Source organism: Mustela nivalis, assembly GCF_964662115.1.
Source record: "Mustela nivalis genome assembly, contig: HAP1_SCAFFOLD_553, whole genome shotgun sequence".
Taxonomy (NCBI): Eukaryota; Metazoa; Chordata; class Mammalia; order Carnivora; family Mustelidae; genus Mustela; species Mustela nivalis.
Window position 1 is genome coordinate 235,096 of NW_028136106.1, and position 21,167 is coordinate 256,262.

Below are 21,167 nucleotides of genomic sequence, written 5' to 3' on the forward strand. Positions count from 1 at the left end.
GGAAAGGTGGTAAGGAATAACAGACGTCCCCATGGGCTCTCTAGAATACCTGAACTTTGGGGATCCATGAGTAAGATTGCGTCTCAGAGAACAATAAGATATGTTCTTACCAGGGGCAGACCTAACTTTGTCTATCCCAGGTCATGAGCTCAAGTCCAAATCCAGTCATAATTCAGGGAAGAGAAGTAAAAAGCTATCCTGTGCACTTATGATCACGAAGGTATGAAAACAGAAAGATATCACTTTCAAATTGGAAATACAGCCAGATACTAAAAGTTGGAATACACAACACACTCACGAACGAGCAATGAATGCAAGAAAGTAAATCCAAAGGAAAAGCAGATAGAGCCATGAAATGGAACGTCAAGAAACTCATGGGATGATGCCAAAACATTTTATGGGGAAACCATATAGGGTTAAATGCGTGCATTTCCAAAACTTAAATACACCGAAAAAAAAAAAAAAAAGCAACCTAACTGGATGCCTGAAGGAACAACAAGAAGAAGAACCGAATTTCAGAGTTAAGAGAAAAAATGAAATCATACATATGATTATTGAATTAAAGAAAACACAAGCCAACCAATAGGAAAAAAAATCAGTAGATCTCACACTTCAGTTTTGAAAACAGGAACAAACCGCAGAAGACATTACTGGGATAAAACAGGGAGACAAGCACACAGCTGAAAGTATGAAACCACATGACAACTGGTAGAAAAAAAAAAAAAGAATAACCAAAGAGGCACATCCACACATTTATGCTAACAAATCCAAGAATAGAGAGAAAAGGTTAAGTTCCCAGACACATAGAAACTCCCAAGATTAGGTAAGGAAACCTACAAAATCTCAGCTCTCTAGTATTGACTGAAGCATTTGAAGCAGTAATCCAACACCTGCCAACACACAGAAGGCCAGGTTCAAGTCATTTTCCTGGGCCACTCTTCTAGGTATATAGCAAAGGCATTGTCCTGTCTTCTCATCGATTCCAGAGATGGAAGAGGCGGGTAGACTCCAATTTACAAGGATAAAGACCCAATTCAGTTAAGGACATTTTAAGAAAACAAATCCTATGCCATTTCAATAAGGAAAGATAAATAAAAAATAATTCTTTCCTTTTCTCCTTGTGCCTTCTTTTGGTTTGGAAAGGGCCAGATTATTTTCCTCTGAATTGTTGTTGTTGTTGTTGCTATTCTGTAGAGAAATCCTGCCTATCATCCATCATCCGTTTTTGACAGAGTATTCACGGATACTTTAGTTGCATTACGACCTAGTGCTCCTCCTAATTTATGCCACAACTCCTGAACACCCATTAGCAGTTCCCTCATTCCCTGCATGCGTCTCTTTTTTGTAACCCTCAGCTTGGTTCTCATGGTCCTGAGTCGCTACGGGTGGGTCTCCTTTTCTGACATTTTCCCCTTCAGTTTTCCCTTCCTTTACTAAGGGCAAAGGTATTCCTCTGGAGGCATATATTGTGGGAAGCTATATGATATTTTCCTTTGTCTGCTTGCCTTTTCGATTTCACATCAGCGAAGCATAGGACATTCATGTCAAGGCAAGGTCCAGGGGATAATTTTCGTCCATGGCTGAGTAATACTGTGCTGCCAAAATGGGCCAAACCTTCCTTATCCACTAGTCCTGCAGGAGCATTGCGTCTCAATCCAAAGGTCTGCTCGAGTGGCCTTTGCAAGCCATCAATATAGGCCATCCCTTTCCTTCTGACTAAAGAGACTTGTTAAACATATCTATACCCGTTACCACAACAAGTACAGTTAACTAATGATAACCATAGGTGCGGTACAGGCCTCTTCCTTAGAGATAGCTCTAATGCAGATTGTCACTCACCTCAAAGACTTTGCAAAGGGGTTTAAGGGAAAGCCAGGTAGACAGGCCCTAATCCCTTAGCTGCATGCTTCAGAATACTAGAAGATGAGGCCAAAGACAGCACCATGTATCGATGCCCTCACCTTTTTCTTTGAAAAGGGGATTCTGTCCCTTAGTCATCACTGACCCATAGGCAAAAGACGCTGAAAAAGGTCGCTCTCCCCACAGGATGACAAACCCCATGAAGAGCTGTTGATATCCATGAGGCCTCACTGTGTCTTGATCCCTAGAAATTGTAGTGTAAATAGGACACCTTCCCATCTCTGGGGAAATGTTGGCTTAAGGAAGCTATACTGAACGTCATATCCTTTCCTCTTTGTCTAGAAAGTGGAAGATGGACATTAACACACAAGACAACCTGGGTTCTTGCTCAAGCTCAGAGGGCTCTTGTTCTGTCCTTCCCGGGGCTTCCTAAAGCCATAGGACACCAAGGTCATGGGAGAGGGACAGCTGCTTCAGTGAAGCAAGCATCTGTGATGTCACAAAGCTTTGATGTCATTTCAGCCACTCCTCTTTAACCCACACCGCATCACAACCCTTGACTAGAGTAGTCTTGGGTGGGCCAAGAGGACCCCAAGCCATCCCAAACCGCTGGAGCCGCCTGGATCTCTCACCCAGGTAGTTTACGAAGTGAGTCGGTTTCACTTTCTCCATGGACGAATTCGCAGTGTTTGGTCGTGACTCTCAGCACCAGCCCTCTGGACTCTGGAGAAAGGCAAGAATCCCTCATTCCATCTTAACCAGGATAGGCCAAGAATCAATCAGACTGTTAGCAAAGACTCAGTGTAGGAAATCCTGGCCTTTGTAAAGGTAGGCCCTTCCACCGAATCATGGAGCTTCTGAACAGGAAGAGGGCCACCCAAGGAAAGCTCAAAGTAAACTCCCGCAACCTTCTCAGAGACATGTCTGGAATTCAACAGGGAGTACTCGATTACCTCGAGCGTCTCCAGAAACGGTGCCAACAGACCTCCCAAACTTCCAAAATGACCATGCATCCAAGGCAGACTCTACACCCTAAGATCCAGAATGGACTCATGTATGTGGAGTCCACAGGAGCAAAAGGAGAACATGTTGGAAGAGATCCATATCCCAAATGAAGCCATCTGAAAGACATCCGTACCCGTTTCAGGAAGACAACTTATATGACCAAAAGGACTCATTGAAGAGGATTTGAATGTGGAAGAACCTTGAGCACTCCCTCAGGGTGGAGCAGCTACCCTCTGTGGAACTGCATGGAGATGTGGCAGCACAAGCCTGCCTTCACCATCTCATGACCATCCCCCAAATGGTTTCATGACATAAGCAAACAGTGCCTCTTGCAGAAGATGGGCATGTTGTAATATAGCCAGGAGAGGATGTACAATGTGTCAACAAGGGGTCAGTACAGCGCAACAGACAGCGGATGCTGCAGGTTGGTGAGGAGATCCAGGAAGACAAAGAACAGGAGATTGAACATGGGAGCTCTGAGAGAAGGTCGACCATTTTAGGATGGTGGGAGGTTCTCGGTACCTGGCTACCCTCCATAGGTCCAAATTCAATTAAACATCCTCTGGCCCCAGTCAATTATTGTGCCTGGTTTTGTTTTTGTTTTCTTATCAATATATGCACATGCACGTATTGGACAGAGAGGCAGGGAGATCACAGTGAGGGGGTGGAGCTGGAGAGGGAGAAGCTTACTTGCCCCTGAGCAGAGAACCTAAGAACAGAGTCAATGCCAAGGCCCTGGAATCATGAGTTGATCTGAAGGCCGCCTCTGAACTGATGTATACAACCCGGGACCCAACCATTGACTTCCGAATACCTCCTGTTTCTAGACAAGAACCGCTGCTCTGTCATTGTTCATAAGTACAGGGGATAAGGTTTTGTCTTGGGCTGGTGTTGCTTGAGCTATCTGGCTTGCTTTGAGAGCTGGTATAGCTTTTCCTCTTGAAGTCAAGACTGGGCTATGGACAAACTATTCTCCAATGCCTATTTGCCTAAAGAGAATTCCTCCATGCCTAGATTTCCCAGGGGGAATTACACAATGTCTTTTGGCGCTCTGCTTCTGTATAAGTTGATGAGAATCACCTGTGCCTCTGATTCTGGACTTCTGTTCCTGCTCCCAGATTATTGTCATTTTCAGCCCCGAATTCTCAAATCCATGTTCAGCCCTCTTTTCTTTCTCTCACTCTTACTTCTCCTACAAGAGGCACCTCTTTCAATTCCTTGGAGTTGATGATTCCCTAAACTCATTCTCATGTTCCATCATTTTGCCTACTCTCAAGAATTTGCTTCCTTATTTTCTAGGCTTGTTCTTCCATGTCACTAATTGGATCCTCTACCTCGGCCATGTTCCCGGACATTGCATCCAGTCTCCTACCAATCTTCTCTTCAGTAGCTCTTTATGTTCTTTTATATTTTTAGTTTTATCTCTGTGGTTCGAGACTCTCTGATATCTTCTATGTTTTCTGATGTACAGGGAGTATCCAGGCCGCTGCTTTCAATCCCCTTAGGCTTTTTATATGTAGAGATTTCACCCCGATTGCCTAGCCTGGATAATTTCTTGTTCTTTTACCTTGGCATCAATTGATTCTTCCATCTTTGCCTTGGAACTAGGTCTCTGTATACCTCTCCGTATTTGAATATCTCATTCTGTCTTCTATCCTGAGGTTAATTTCTTTATAAAGATGAGATCCCGGAGTGACCAAGGGCTGACCCTTCAGGGATTTTGGTGTGTGTGTGTGTGTTTGTGTATGTGTATGGCATGCATGCCATCTGTTGTGTACGTCTGACCCTTCCTTGAGATCAGTCGACTGCTAGGGCCCTCCTTTCCTGACGTTTGATGTGTTTTTGGTCTGGGCTGAATATGCTGAGGTTTACCTAGGTGGGCTCTGGTGTGCCTGTGAAAGGAGACATTCCACCAACTCTAAAGAATGCAGGCCTGCACAATGCTGTGTTCAGAAGAGAGCATGTGGTCAAGGCTTTCTTCTCGTGCCCAATGGGAGAGTCTGTTCTCCGTGGACTAAGCATCTTGGACTGAGGAAGTCAGTCCTCCAAGTGTTCCATGGTTGGGATTTCGTGTTGGCAGGCTTGGCAGCAAATGTCCTCACTGTCCTTCTTGGCCAATAGCTCTGTCTTGATGCTGCTGGTGAGAGAGCCCTAAATTTCTTATGCCCCCATTGAGTCATTTCCACGAACACTGCCTCTCATGGATGCACTGCCAGGTACCACCATCTTCCCACTGCTTCTCCTGGTATTGTCTCTGATCATTGTCTCCAGGCTGTCTGCACCTGGTTGCTTGTTGGTGTCCTATGCAAGAAAAACGTGGTGTTCTTTCGAGCCAATGTCTGCCAAGTCTGCTGATTTGAAAAATTAAGCCCTCACGACTTGTGTTTCAAGAACTTGTGCCCTTCAGATCCTATGCTCATAACAGCCAATGGCACTGGGATACAGGTTCCTTGTGGTTTCCCAGTGAGCCCTGCTTTCCTGTACCTTTGTCCTTTGAATGGTATCTCTGCCCTCTGATGCATGAACCACACAAATCTCCACTGAGCCATGTCTCCAACCTTCTCCCTTAGTCTCTGCGACTTCCATTCTCTTCGCTGTGGAGATTACTTTGTAGGCTTCAGGTCAATATCCACCCTGTTGCAGTTTATGTTGTCTTCTTTCTGTTGCTTTCATGGCTGAAGACAAACACGAGGTTATTAGACACTACTACCATCTCACTGTCCTCCATGTCACCACAAATTCTTACTAAGACATAAGCCAGAATGAATTCTTCCACATGTCTCATGTGGCAGGGTTGCGGAGACCATTGGGCTTCAACACATCTATCATTCTCAAAAAGAAAACAAACAGACTGTTTGTCTCAGAAGGACAAAAACCAGAAGATTTCACTGCCTCAAGACAGTCAAGAAATATATGAAAAAGCAAGGGATATAGGGACAAAAAATCTATTCTTATGAGGCACAAAAATTTGGTGTTTGTTTGAAGGCAGTTTTGTGAGAATACGTGTTTTTCGAAGAGGAAAATAGATCATGTCCCTTGCAGAAGATGTTCCGAAATGAATGGAATGTGATTTTTCAAGGCATCTCAAATTCAGTTGCTATCCTTAAGAGACCGAATTCTTATCACTTGAAATTTAATTATAAGTGTTATGTGAAACACACACAGACCACACACACATTAACACTGGCACATGCACACACACCTGAACACACTCACAGATAAGACACGCAAAAGAGGGAGAAGAAGTCAGAATCACACTAAGGAAGCAACCCCAAAGAAAATACCATAAAGGGGAAATGCAAAGAGAATCCAAGTCAGAAGCCAACAGAAATGAGAATGTGAACTACTTACCTATCAATAATTCATTCAGTATTCAGGATTAAAGACTCCCAACAATACAAGCACTTCATAAGTGTGCTTGAAATCACCAAAAAAAAAAAAAGGCAAAAAAGATCCATAAGAAAACAAAAATATTAAAAAGCTCGACCTTCTGTTGACAATAGGAAATTTCCTTCCTATATAAACATACATATGGCTTGAAAGCGAAGATATTGGGAAAACGTAGGTTACACTATTGCCAAGGGGAAGAGAGCCAAAGTGATTGTGCCTACGTCAAATGGAGCGATTTGATGCCTCCGAGTGACAAAAGATTAGCAGAAGGTGTTTTGTCTTGATGGAGCATCCAAACACCAGAAACCTGGAAGAATTGCCAACATAGGGGCGCCTGGGTGGCTCAGTGGATTAAGCCGCTGCCTTCGGCTCAGGTCATGATCTCAGGGTCCTGGGATCGAGTCCTGCATCGGGCTCTCTGCTCGGCAGGGAGCCTGCTTCCCTCTCTCTCTCTGCCTGCCTCTCCATCTACTTGTGATTTCTCTCTGTCAAATAAATAAATAAAATCTTTAAAAAAAAAAAAAGAATTGCCAACATATACACCAAAAACATTGGTTTATCTAAACGTTGGAAGCATATGAACAGAGAGGAAGGGAGATGGGGACTTTAATCCAATATTGTTGGGGACTATGATATCCACGTTAAGCACAGCACAGATCATCGGGATGGAAAGGTGTTAAGGAATAACGGACGTCCACATTGGCTCTCTAGACCTCCTGAGCTTTGGGGATCCATGAGTAAGATTGCGTATCTGAGGAGCATAAGATATGTTCTTCTCAAAGGCAGACCAAACTTTGTATATCACAGGTCATGATCTGGAGTCCAAATCCAGTGGTAATTAATGGAAGAGAAGTCAAAACCTATCCGGTGCACTTATGATCATGAAGGTATGAAAACGGGAAGATATCACTTTCAAATTGGAAATACAGCCAGACACTAAAAGTTGGAAAACACAACACGTCACGAAATAGCAATGAATGTAAGAAAGAAAATCCAAAGGAAAAACAGAAAGAGCTATGAACAAAGGAATGTCAAGAAACTTATGGGGTGATGCCAAAACATTTCATGGGGAAACCATATAGGGATAATGCATGCATTTCCAAAATTTAAAACACCAAAAAAAAAAAAAAAAAAGTAAAGCAACCTACCTCGATGCTGAAGGAACAAGAAGAAGAAGAACCAAATTCCAAAGTTAACAGAAAAAATGAAATAATGCATATAGTTATCGAAATAAAGAAAATACAAACAAACCAATAGGAAAAAAAATCAGGAGATCTCACAATTCAGTGTCTTAATCATGAAGAAACTGCAGAAGCCATTACTGGGATAAAAAGGGAGACAAGAACACAGCTGAAAGTATAAAACAAATTGAGAACTGGTAGAAAGGAAAAAAGAATATCCTAAGAGACACATCCACACATTTATGCTAGCAAATCCAAGACCGGAGAGAAGAGGATAAATTATCAGACACATAGCAACTCCCAAGATTAGGTCAGGAAACCTACAAAATCTCAGCTCTCTAGTAGTGACTGAAGCGTTTGAATCAGTAATCCAACACCTGCCAACACACAGAAGGCCAGGTCCAAGTCATTTTCCTGGGCCACTCTTCTAGGTATTGAGCGAAGGCATTGCCATGTCCTCTCATCGATTCCAGAGATGGAAGAGGCGGGTAGACTATAAGTCACAAGGATAAAGACACAATTCAGAGAAGGACATTTTGGTAAAGCAATCCCATGTCATTTCAATAAGGAAAGATAATAAACAATATAATGCTTTCCTTTTCTCCCTGTGACTTCCTTTGGTTTTGAAAGGGCCAGATTATTTTCCTCTGAATTTTTGTTGTTGTTGTTGTTGCTGTTTTGTTGAGAAAGCCTGCCTATCATCCATCATCCGTTTTTGACAGAGTATTCATGGATGCTTTAGTTGCATGTACGTCCCAGTGCTCCTCCTAATATATGCCACAACTCCTGAACACCCCTTTAACAGTTCTCTTTTCTGTAACACTCAGCTTGGTTCTCAGAGTCCTGAGTCACTCCTGGTGGTTCTCATTCTCTGACTTCTTGCCCTTCAGTTTTCCCTTCCTTTACTAAGGGCCAAGGTATTCCTCCCGAAGCACATATTGTGGGAAGCCATATGACATTTCCCTTTGTCTGCTTGCCTTTTCCATTTCCCATCAGCAGGGTATGGGACATTCATGTCAAGGCAAGGTCCAGGGGTTCATTTTCTTCAACGGCTGAGAAATACTGTGTTGCCAAAATGGACTGAACCTTCCTTATGCACTAGTCCTTGTAAGGGCATTGTGGCTCATTCCAAAGGTCTGCTCGAATGGGCCTTGCAAGTCGTCAGTATAGGCCGTCCCTTTCATTCTGACTAAAGAGACTTGGTCTGCGTGTCTATACCCGGTACCACAACAAGTATAGTTAATTAATGATGAAAACGGGTGCAGTCCAGGCCTCTCCCTTAAGAGTTAGCTGTGATGCCGAAGGTCAGTCACCTCGAAGACTTTGCAAAGGTAATTAAGGGAAAACCAGGGAGACAGAGCCCTAATCCCTGGCCATGCATTTCAGAACACTAGGAGATGAGGCCACAGACAGCACCGGATATCGAAGCCCTCACCTTTTTCCTCGAAAAGGGACCTTCCAACCTTACTCATCACTGACCCATAGGCAAAAGACGCTGACAAAGGACGCTCTCACCCACAGGATGACAAAACCCACGGAGAGCTGTTGTCTCCTGTGTCTTGAGCTCTCTAGAGATTTTAGTGGAAATAGGACACCTTTCCGTATCTGGGGAAATGTTGGCTTAAAGAAAGGTAAACTGAACGTCATTTTCTTTCTTCTTAGTCTAGAAAGGGGAAGTGGGACATTAACCCCCAAGACAACCTGAGTATTTCATCAGACTCAGAGGGCTCTTGTTCTGTCCTTCCTGGGGCTTCCTACCTAAAGCCATAGGACGCCAAGGTCATTGGAGAGGGACAGCTGCTACAGTGAAGCCAGCATCTGTGATGTCACAAAGCTTTGAGGTCATAGCAACCACTCCTCATCAACCCACGCCTGATCACTACACTTGGCTGGAGTAGTCATGGGTGGGACAAGAGGACACCAAGCCGTCCCAAACTGCTGGAGCTGCTTGGGTCTCAAATCAAGGCAGTTTGCAATGCGAGTTGGTGTCACCTTCTCCATGGCCAAGTTCGTAGTGTTTGGTCATGACTGTCAGCTCCAGTCCTCTGGACTCCAGAGAAAGGCAATCATCCACCATTCCATCTTAACCACGACAGGCCTAGAAACATTGTGGCCTCAAGCAAAGACTCAGGGGAGGAAATCTGAGCCCGGCAAAAGGGTCAGGCCCTCCCACCCTATCACGGTGCTTCTGAACAGGAAAATGGCCACCCAAGGAGAGCTCCAAATGAACCCCCGCAAACGTGCCAAAGCATGTCTGGAGTCTTCCACAGCGAGGACACGAGTACCTTGAGCGTCTCCACAAACGGTGCCAACAAGGCCTCCCAATCTTCAAAAATGACCATGCATCAAGGCAGACCCTTATCCTTAGGTCCAGGATGGACTCATGTACTTGGAGTCCACAGGAGCAAACAGAGAGCATGTTTGAAGAGACCTAAAACCCAAGTGAAGCCATCTGAAAGACTTCCTAACCGTTTCAGGAAGACAACTTTTATGTTCAAAAGGACACATTGAAGAGGATTCTAATGTGGAAGAACCTTGAGCACTCCCTCAGGTTGGAGCAGCTACCCTCTGAGGAACTGCATGGAACTGTGGCAGCACAAGCCTGCATTCACCCTCTCATGATCATCCCCAAATTGTTTCATGAGATAAGCAAACAGTGCCTCTTGCAGAAGATGAGCATGTTCTAATGGAGCCCAGAGAAGATGCACAATTGTTATCAAGGGGTCAGTACAGCACGACAGACAGCAGATGCTTCAGGTTGGTGAGGAGATCCAGGGAGACAAAGAGCAGTAGAATAAATGAGGGAGCTCGAAGCGAAGGTCGGGAATTTTAGGATGGTGAGAGGTTCTCTGTACCTGGCTACCCTCCACAGGAATGTAGGCCCAAATTCAAGAAAACATCCTCTGGCACCAATCAATAAATGTACCCTGGTTTTGTTTTTGTTATCTTGTCAAATTATACACATGCACGTATTGGACAGATAGACAGAGAGATCGCAATCAGGGGTTGGAGCTGGAGAGGGAGAAGCTTACTTGCCCCTGAGCAGAGAACCTGAGACCACACTCATTGCCAAAACGCTGGAATCATGAGTTGATCTGAAGGCCGCATCTGAACTGATGGACACAACAAGGGACCCAACCTTTGACTTCTGAATACCTCCTGGTTCTAGACAAGAACCGCTGCTCTGTCATTGTTCAGAAATGCAGGGGATAAGGATTTTGGCTTGGCCGGGTGTTGCTTGAGCTATCCGGCCTGCTTCGAGAGCTGGTATAGCTTTTCCTCTTGAAGTCAGTGACTGGGCTATGGACAAACGATTCTCCGATGCCTATTTGCCTAAAGAGAATTCCTACATGCCTAGATTTTCCAGGGGGAAGGACATTATGTCTTTTGGTGCTCTGCTTCTTTGGAAGGTGATGGTAGTATCTCCTTGCCTCTGATTGTGGACCTCTGTTTGTGCTACCAGATGAGGGTCATTTTCAGCCCCGATATCTCAAATCCATGTTCAGCCCTCTTTCTTTCACTCACTCTTACTTCTCCTACAAAAGGCACCTCTTTCAATTCCTGGAAATGATGATTCCCTAAGCTCATTGTCATGTCCCGTCATTCTTTCTTCTCTTTTAGAATTTGCTTCCTTTTTTCTAGACTAGTTCTTCCAGGTCACTCATTGGATCCTCTACCTCTGCCATGTTCCCACACTGCATCCAGTCTCCTACCAATCTTCTCTTCAGGAGCTATTTATGTTCGTTTATCTTTATCAGTTTATCTCTGTGGTTCGAGACTCTCTGATATCTTCTATGTTTTCTGATGTACAGGAAGTATCCAGGCCGCTCCTTTCTATACCCCATCGGGCGTGTTCTATGTAGAAGTTTCTCTCTGATTGCCTAGCCGTGTTCATTTCTTGTTCTTTTACCTTAGCATCAGTTGATTCTTCCATCTTTGCCTTGGATATAAGTCGCTGTCTTCCTCTCCGTATTCTGAAAGCTCATTCTTTTTCCATACTGAGGTTAATGTCTTTAAGAAGAGGAAATCCGGGAGTGACCAAGTGCTGGCCCTTAAAGGATGATGGGTTTGTGTGTGTGTGTGTGTGTGTGTGTGTGTGTGTGTGATGCATGCCATCTGTTGTTGTGTTCTTGCTGTCCCTGTCCTTGAGACCATTCAACTGCAAGGGCCCTCCTTGTCTGGCGTTTAGTGTGTTTGGGGCCCGGGCTGAATATGCTGAGGTTTTGCTTAGTAGGATCTGGTGTGTGTGTGAAAGGAGACATTCCACAACCCAATAGAATGCAGGCCTGCAGAATGCTGTGTTCAGAAGAGAGCATGTGGTCAAGGCATTCTTCTTGTCCCCTATGGGAGAATGTGTTCTCCTTGGACTAAGCATCTAGGACTGAGGAAGGCAGTCCTCCAAGTGTTCCACGGTTGGGTTTTCGTGTTGGCAGTGTAGGCAGCAAATGTATCACCATCCTGTCTTGGCCAGTAGCTCGGTCCTGTTGCTACTGGTTTGAGAGCCAAACATTTCTTATGCACCCATTGAATCATTTCCACAAACACTGCCTCTCACGGATGCACTGCCAGGTCCCACTCTCCTCCAACTTTATCTCCTGGTATTGTTTCTGATCATGGTCTCCAGGCTGTCTGCTGGTGTCCCCTCCAAGAAAAACACGGTGTTCTTTCGAGTCAATTTCTGCCAAGCCTGCTGATCTGAAAACTCCAGCCCTCAACAATTTTGTTGTCAAGAACTCAGACCCTCCGTTCGTCACAGCCAATTGCACTGGGAAACAGGTTCCTTGTGGGTTCCTTGTGGGTTCCTTTGTCCTTTGCATGGGTCACTGCCCTCTGATGCACGAACCACCCAAATCTCCCATGAGCCATGTCTCCAAACTTCTCCCATAGTTTCTGCGACCTCCGATCTCTTACTCTGTGGAGTTTACTGTGTAGGGTTCAGGTCAATTTCCACCCTGCTTCCGTTATTGTTGTCATCTTCCTTTTGCCTTCATGGCTGAAGACAAGCACGAGGTTATTAGACACTACTACCATCTCACTGTCCTCCATGTCACCGCAAATTCTTACTGAGACTTAAGCAAGAATGAATTCTTCCACATGTTTCATGTGACAGGCTTGCAGAGAGCTTTGGGCTCCTTCATAACTATCATTCTCAGAAAGAAAACAAACAGACGATTTCACTCCCTCAAGACAGTCAAGAAACATATGAAAAATAAGGGGTATAGGGACAAACAATACGATTCTAATGAGGCACACAAAATGTGGTGTTTGTTTGAAGGCAGTTTTGTGAGAATACGTGTTTATGGAAGAGTACAAATGATGACATTCCTTGCAGAAGATGTTCTTGAAACGGATGGAATGTATTTTCAAGGCATGTCAAATTGAATTGCTAACAATTGAGACCCAATTCCTACCTCTTGAAATTTAATTATAACTTTTTTGTGAAAAACACACAGACCACACACACATTAAGACATGCACATGCACACACACACGAACACACACACAGAGAAGACACGCAAAAGAGGGAGAGGAAGTGAGAGATCACACTAATGAAGCATCCCCAAAGAAAATACCATAAAAGGGAAAGGCACAGAGAATTCAAGACAGAAGTCAACCGAAATGAGAAAATGAACTTCTTACCTAACAATAATTCATTCAGCATTCAGGACGAAAGTCTCCCGTCAATTCTAACATTTTGTAGGTGTGGTTTTACCTCTTTGTTTAGGTTTATTCCCAGGTATCTTAAGCTTCTTGGTGCTATAGTAAATGGAATTGATTCTCCTAATTCCCTTTCGGTATTTTCATTGTTATTGTAAAAGAAAGCCTCTGTTTCTATACATTGACTTTGTATCCTGACACATTACTGAATTGCTATATGAGTTCTATTAGTTTGCGGGGTGGAGTCTTTTGGATTTCCCACATAAAGAATCATGTCATGTGCAAAGAGAGGAACTTAATTTCTTCATTGCCAATTTGGATACCTTTTATTTCTCTCTGTTGTCTGATTGCTATTGCTAGGACTTCTAATATTTTGTTGAACTAGATTGGTGAGAGTGGGTTTACTTAAGTTTCTGATCTCAACAGGAAGGCTGCAAGCTTTTTACCATTGACAATGATATTTGCTGTGAGTCTTTCATAGATTTGATGAAGTTCATGAATGGTCCTTCTATCCTTATACTTTGAAGAGTTTTGATCAGGAACGGATGCTAGATTTTGTCCAATGCTTTTTCTGCATCAATTGAGAGGACCATGTGGTTCTTCTCTCTTCTCATATTGATTTGTTCTATCACATTGATTGATTTGCAAATGTTGAATCATCCTTGTAGCCCACGGATGAATCCCACCTGGTAATGGTGGATTTTTTTTTTTTTTAATTTGCTGTTGGATCCTGTTCTAGGATCTTGCTGAGAATCTTAGCATCCATATTCATCAGTGATATTGGTCTAAAATTCTCTTTTCTGATAGGGTCCTTGCCTGGTTAAAGGATCAGGGTAATGCTGGATTCATAGAAAGAGTCTGGAAGTTTTTCTTCTGGTTCAATTTTTGAAACAGCTTCAGGAGAATAGGTGTTATTTCTTCTTTGAAAGTTTGGTAGAATTTCCCAGGGAATCCCTCAGGTACTAGGCTCTTGTTTTTTGGGAGGTTTTTGATCACTGCTTAAATCTAGTTAATAGATATCGTTCTATTCAGGTTGTTAATTTCTTCCTGGTTCAATTTTGGGCATTTAAAATTTTCCAGGAATGCATCTATTTCATCTAGATTGCTTAGCTTATTGGCATATAACTATTGATAATAACTTCTGATAATTGTTTCCTTGGTGTTAGTTGCTATCTCTCCCTTTTTATTCATAATTTTATTAATTTTGGCTTTATTTCTTTCCTTAAGATTAGTGTGGCCAATTGTTTGTCGATCTTATTGATTCTTTCAAAAAACCAACTTTAGTTTCATCGATACATTCTACTGTATCTCTGGTTTCTACCTCATTGATCTCAGCTCTAATCTCGATTATTTTCCTTCTTATGTATGGAGTTGGTTTGATTTGTTGTTGGTTCTCCAGTTCATTAAGGTGTAGAGACAGCTGGTGTATTCTGGATTTTTACATATTTTTTGAGGGAAGCTTGGATGGATATGTATTTCTCCATTACGACCATCTTTGCTGTATCCCATAGGTTTTGGACCAAAATGTCTTCATTCTCATTGTTTTCCCTGAATTGTTTGAGTTCTTCTTTGATCTCCTGGTTGATTCAAGATTTCGTCTTTTTAAAAATTTTTAAAGTAATTCATTCATTATTTTTATCAATATATAACTTATTTTTATCCCCAGTGTGAATCGCCAAGTTTACACAATTCACAGGACTAATCATAGCATATACCCTCTCCGAAGTCCATATCCTCACCACCCTCTCCTGTCCCCCTTCACCCCAGCAACCCTCAGTCTAGTTTTTGAGATTGAGTCCTTTATTGTTTGTCTCCCTCCCAATCCCATGTTCTTTCATTTGTTCTTTTCGTACTCCCCAAACTCCCCACATTGCATCTCCAATTCCTCATATCAAGGAGATCATATGATAGTTATCTTTTTCCGATTGGCTTATTTTGTGAAGCATAATACCCTCTAGTTCCATTCACGTCATTGCAAATGGCAAGATTTCTTTTCTTTTGATGGTTGCAGAGTATTACATTGTTCTTTGTGTGTTGAGTTTTCCAAGCTCTTTATACATATTGGATACTAGCCCTTTATTGGATATGTCATTTGCAATATCTTCTCCCAGTTTGTCAGTTGTCTTTTGGTCTTGCTCACTGTTTCCTTTTGATCTTGATGAAATCACAATAGTTCATTTGTTTCCTTGCTTCTGTTGACTTTGGTGATATTCTTAGAAAGATGTTGCTGCGGTTGAGGTCAAAGAGCATGCTGCCTCTGTTCTCCTCAAGGATTTTGATGAAATCCTTTCTCACATTGAGGTCTTTCATCCATTGGGAGTCTATTTTTGTGTGTGGTGATCCAAGCATTCTTAACCAAGGAGCTCTTTAGCTTCCAGGTGTTTGAGTTCCTTAGAAACGTTTTCATGTGATTGATCTCCAGTTTCTAAGCATTGTGATCTGAGAATATGCAGGGAATATTCTCATTCTTTTGGTATAGGTTGAGTCCTGATTTGTGAGCCAGTATGTGGTCTATTCTTGTTAATGTTCTATGTGCACTTGAGAAAATGAGTATTCTGTGGTTTTAGGGTGGAATATTCTGTATATATCTATGAGGTCCATGTGGTCCAATGTGTCATTTAATGCTTTCTTTATGGATTTTCTGCTTGGATGATGTTAGGCAGGTTACGATCTCCTACTATAATGTATTCATGTCAATATGACTCTTTATCTTGACTAACAGTTTCTTATGTAATTGGCTGTTTCTATATAGGGGGCATAGATATTTACAATTGTTAGATCGTCTTGGTGGATAGTGAGTGAGATCCATGTGCACTTGAGAGAATGAGTGTTCTGTTGTTTTAGGGAGGAATGTTCTGTATATATTTATGAGGTCCATCTGGTCCAATGTGTCAGTAAATGCTATTGTTTCTTTATGGATTTTCTTCTTGGATGATCTGTCTATTTATAAAAGAGGTGTGTTAAGATCTCCTACTATTAATGCATTCATATTAATATGACATTTTATTTTGATTAACAGTTTTCTTATGTAATTGGCTGCACCCATATTGGGGGCAGAGCTATTTACAGTTGTTAGATCATCTTGGTTGATAGTCCCTTTTAAGAATTATGTAATGTCCTTCTGTATCTCTGACTATAGTCGTTAGTTTAAAATCTAATTTATCGGATATGAGAATTGCTACGCCAGCGTTCTATTGAGTACATTGGCATGAAAGATGTTTCTCCGTCTTTTCACTTTCAGTCTGGGTGTATCTTTAGGTTCAAAAGTGTCTCGTAGACAACGTATGGACGGATCCTGTCCTTTTATCCAACCTGCAACCCTGTGCCATTTTTGGGGGGCACATTTAGGCCTTTCACATTGAGAGTGATTATTGATAAATATGTTTTTATTGACATTGTGTGACCTTTGAAGTCTATCTTTCTGTAAATTGTCTCTATATTTCTGTTCAATGCTATTCTTAGGATTTTTTCCTCTTTTATAGAACCCCCATTAATATTCATTCAGTGTCGGCTTGGTAGTTGCATTGTCTTTTAAGCCTTGCCGGTCTTGGAAACTCTTTATCTCTCCATCCATTTTGAAACTCAGTCTTGCTGGATAAAGTATTCCTGGCTGCATGTTCTTCTCATTTAGTGCCCTGAATATATCTTTCCAGGCCTTTCTTGCTTGAGACGTCTCTGTGGAGAGGTCTGACGTGATTCTGATGGGCTTTCCTCTGTAAGTAAGGAACCTCTATGTACTAGTGGCTTTCAAAAGATTATACCTTCAATTATGATTCCTCAATTTGACTATCAGTTTTCTTGATGGGTTGTTTTTGTTATCTATAATCTTGGGAGGAGACCGTTAGGCGTCTAGTACATGATTGCTGGTTCAATATGTAAGATTGGGAAATTTTTCATGAAGAACTTGTTTCACTAGATCTTTGAGACTTCTTTCTTTATCCTTCCCTTCAGGGATTTCGATAATTCTGACGTTGGAACGTTTCATGGCATCATTTATTTCCCTCATTCTTTTTCATGGTTTCTAAGCTGTTTGTTCACCATAGTATTAAAAGTCCTAGCAACAGCAGTTCAGACTACAAAGAGAAATAAAAGGTATCCAAATTGGAAATGAAGAATTCACTCTTTCTCTTTGCAGATAACATGATTCTTTATATGGAAAACCCAAGAGACTCCACCCCCAAACCACTAGAACTCATACAGCAATTCATCAACTTGGCAGGATACAAAGTGAATGTGAATAAATCAGTGGTTTTCTTGTACACTAACAATGAAAATACAGAAAAATAAATTAGAGTATCAATTCAATTTAAAGGAATAGTACTCGAGGAACTACAGAACACTCATGAAAATAATTGAAGAAGACACAAAAATATGGAAGACCATTTCATGCTCTTGCATCAAAAGAATAAACAGTGTGAAATTGTCTATACTGCCTAGAGCAATGTATTCTTTTAATGCCATTCCAATCAAAATTCCTCTGGTATTCTTCAAAGAGATGCAACAAATAATCCTAAATTTTGAATGGAATCAGAAGAGACCCTGAATCGCTAAGGAAATGTTGAAAAACAAAAATTAAACTGGGGGCATCACGTTACTTGATTTCAAGCTTTACTACAAAGCTGTGATCACCAAGACAGAATGGTCCTGACATAAAAAATAGACACATAGACCAGTGGAATAGAATAGATAGCCCAAATATGGACCCTCAACTCTATGGGCAAATAATCTTCGACAAAACAGGAAAAAATATACAGTGGTAAAAATACAGTCTCTTCAATAAATGGTGATGGAACACTGGAAAGCTATATGTAGGAGAATGAAACTCCACCATTCTCTTACACCATACACAAAGATAAACTCAAAATGGTTAAAAGTCCTCAACGTGAGACAGGAATCCATCAGCATCCTAGAGGAGAATATAGGCAGTAATCTCTCTATTTGAACCACAGCAACTTCTTTCAAGATATACATTGAGATATCAACTTACACCAGTTAGAATGGCCAAAATTAGCAAGACAGGAAACAACATGTGTTGGAGGGTATTTGGAGAAAGGGGAACCCTCTTCCACTGTTTGTGGGAATGCAAGTTGGTGCAGCCTCTTTGGAGAACAGTGTGGAGTTTCCTCAAGAAATTAAAAATGGAACTTCCCTATGACTCTGCCATTGCACTCCTGGGTATTTACCCCAAAGATACAGATGTAGTGAAAAGAAGGGCCATCTGTACCCCAATGTTTATAGCAGCAATAGCGGGTCGCCAAACTGTGGAAAGAACCAAGATGCCCTTCAACAGACAAATGGATAAGGAAGATGTGGTCCATATACACTATGGAGTATTAGGACTCCATCAGAGGGACGAATACCCAACTTTTGTATCAACATGGATTTGACTGGAAGAGATTATGCTGAGTGAAATAAGTCAAGCAGAGAGAGTCAATTATCATATGGTTTCACTTATTTGTGGAGCATAACTAAAAGCATGGAGGACATGGGTAGTTAGAGGGAAAGGGGTCAAAATCAAAAGCTTCTGCACAGACAAGAAAACAAAGAGGCAACCCACGGAGTGGGAGAAGATATTTGGAATTGACAGTACAGACAAAAGTTTGATATCCACGATCTATGAAGAACTCCTCAACCTCAACTCGCACAAAACAGACAATCATATCAAAAAATGGGCAAATGATATGAACAGACATTTCTCCAATGGAGACATACAGAGAGCTGTCAGACACATGAAAAAATGTTCATCATCACCAGTCATCAGGGAGATTCAAATGAAAAGCACATTGAGATATCACCTTACACCAGTTGAATGACCAAAATTAGCAAGATAGGAAACGTGTGTTGGAGGGGATGTGGAGAAAGGGGAACCCTCTTACACTGTTGATGGGAATGCAAATTGGTACAGCCTCTTTGGAGAACGGTATTGAGATTTCTCAAGAAATAAAAAATGGAGCTTCCCTATGACTCTGCAGTGAAAAGAAGGGTCATCTGTAACCCAAAGTTTATAGCAGCAATTCCCAAGGTCGCCAAACTGTGGAAAGAACCAAGATACCTTCAAGGGATGAATAGATAAGGAAGATATGGTTCATATACAGTATGGAGTATTATGCCTCCATCAGAAAGGATTAATACCCAACTTTTATAGCAACATGGATGGGGCTGGAAGAGATTATTCTAGTGAAGTAACTCAAGCAGAGAGAGTCAAGTATCATATGGTTTCACTTACTTCTGGAGCATAACAAATAACATGGAGGACTTGAGGAGTTAGAGAGTAGAAGGGAGAGACTATGGACTCTGAAAAACAATCTTTGGGGTTTGAAGTGGCAGGGGGTGTGAGGTTGGGGGAACCAGGTGGTGGATATTATAGAGGCCATGTATTACATGTAGCACTGGGTGTGGTGCAAAAATAATGAATACTGTTATGCTGAAAATTTAAAAAAAATAGAAAAAAGAATGGGCTTTTTGAATACAGAGAAGAAGAGAGATATCTAGATCCAATGCAAAATGGAAGAATCAACTGATGCTGAAGGCAAAGAAGAAATGATCATGACCAGGCAATCGAAGTGGAACCTGTACATGTAACACGACCGCAAAAAGATGGAAAGCAGCAGCCAGGATACTCACTGTACATCAGAAAAACACAGAAGGCATTAGGGAGTCTTGAACCACAGAGATAAAAGTGATAAAAATAAAATAATATAAATTAATAAAATAAAATAAAGAGTCTCTGATGAAAGGATTGGTAACAGACTGCTGGCAAATCTCAAGAACCTGGAAGAAGCAGAGGATCAAATTAGTGTCCTGGATGACAAACACTGGAAAATAAGGAAGCAAAGCCAATGAAAAAGTGAAGAATGATGGGATATGACAATGAGATTAGGGAAATCATCAGCTCCAAGGAATGGAAAAAGGTGTTTATTATAGGAGACCTAGGAGCGAGAGAAGAAAGAGGGCCAGATATTTCTTTGAGAAATCAGAACTGAAATTGTCCCTCATCTGGGAGCAGAAACCGAGATCCATATTAAGAGTCAGAGAGGTGTCCCATAACCATCAACAGAAGTAGAGCAACCGAAGACATAGTGTCATTCCCCCTGCCAAGCTAGCAATGGTGGGATACTCTTTACCCAACTATGCATGGGGAAGTAGTGTGTACATAGCCAAGTCACTTACTTCAAAACAAGTTATAGCAGGTCTAGAAGCAGGTCATATGGAGCAAGCAACACCTGACCAAGCATTTTCTGAACAATACAGAGAAGTGGTTCTTGTCTAGAACTGTGAGGTATTAAAAAGACAAAAGTTTGGGCCACTGTGTGTCCATCAGTTCAGTGGCGGGCTTTACTCATCTCATGATCCAAGGGTCTTGTCTCAGAGTATGCTAAGAGGCAAGTCTGATCCCCCCTCTCCAGTGCCACTACCTGACGGTAATCTCTCTGTTTCTCTGTCAAATATGTGCATGTGCATCATTTGATAAAAAACAAATACAAAAACAAAAACATTTTACAAGGATTGACTGAGGCCAGAGGATGGTTTATTTAATTTAGAACTAGGTCCCCATGGAATGCAGCCAGGTATAGAGTACTTCCCACCATGCTAAAATGCTAGACCTTAGGTCTGAGCTCCCTTGTTCATTCTTCTATTATTTGTCTTCCTGGATCTCCCCTCCAACCTGTAGCATACGGTGGGACTGTAGCATACAGTGGGACTGTCTGTCCCAATGTAATGGCCTTTTGTTGTCACATTGTTCATCCTCTCGGGGCTCCATGAGAACATGCCCATCTTCCTTAAGAGGCACTGTTTGCTTATCATCTGAAGCCATTTGGGGATAGTAATGAGAGGTTTAATGCAGTCTTCTGCTGCCATTTCTCCATTCAGTTTCCCAGAGGTAGCTGCAAAACCTGGTGGGAATGCTCAAGATTCTTCAACATTTGAATCTCCTTCAATACGTCCTTTTGGAGATACACGTTTTCATCTTTAAATGGGAAATATTGTCTTTCTTTTGGCTTCACTTGTGCTATAGGTCTCTTCCATGCTATGTGTATCTTTAGTGGAAAAAAATCTCCTATGGGCAACAGA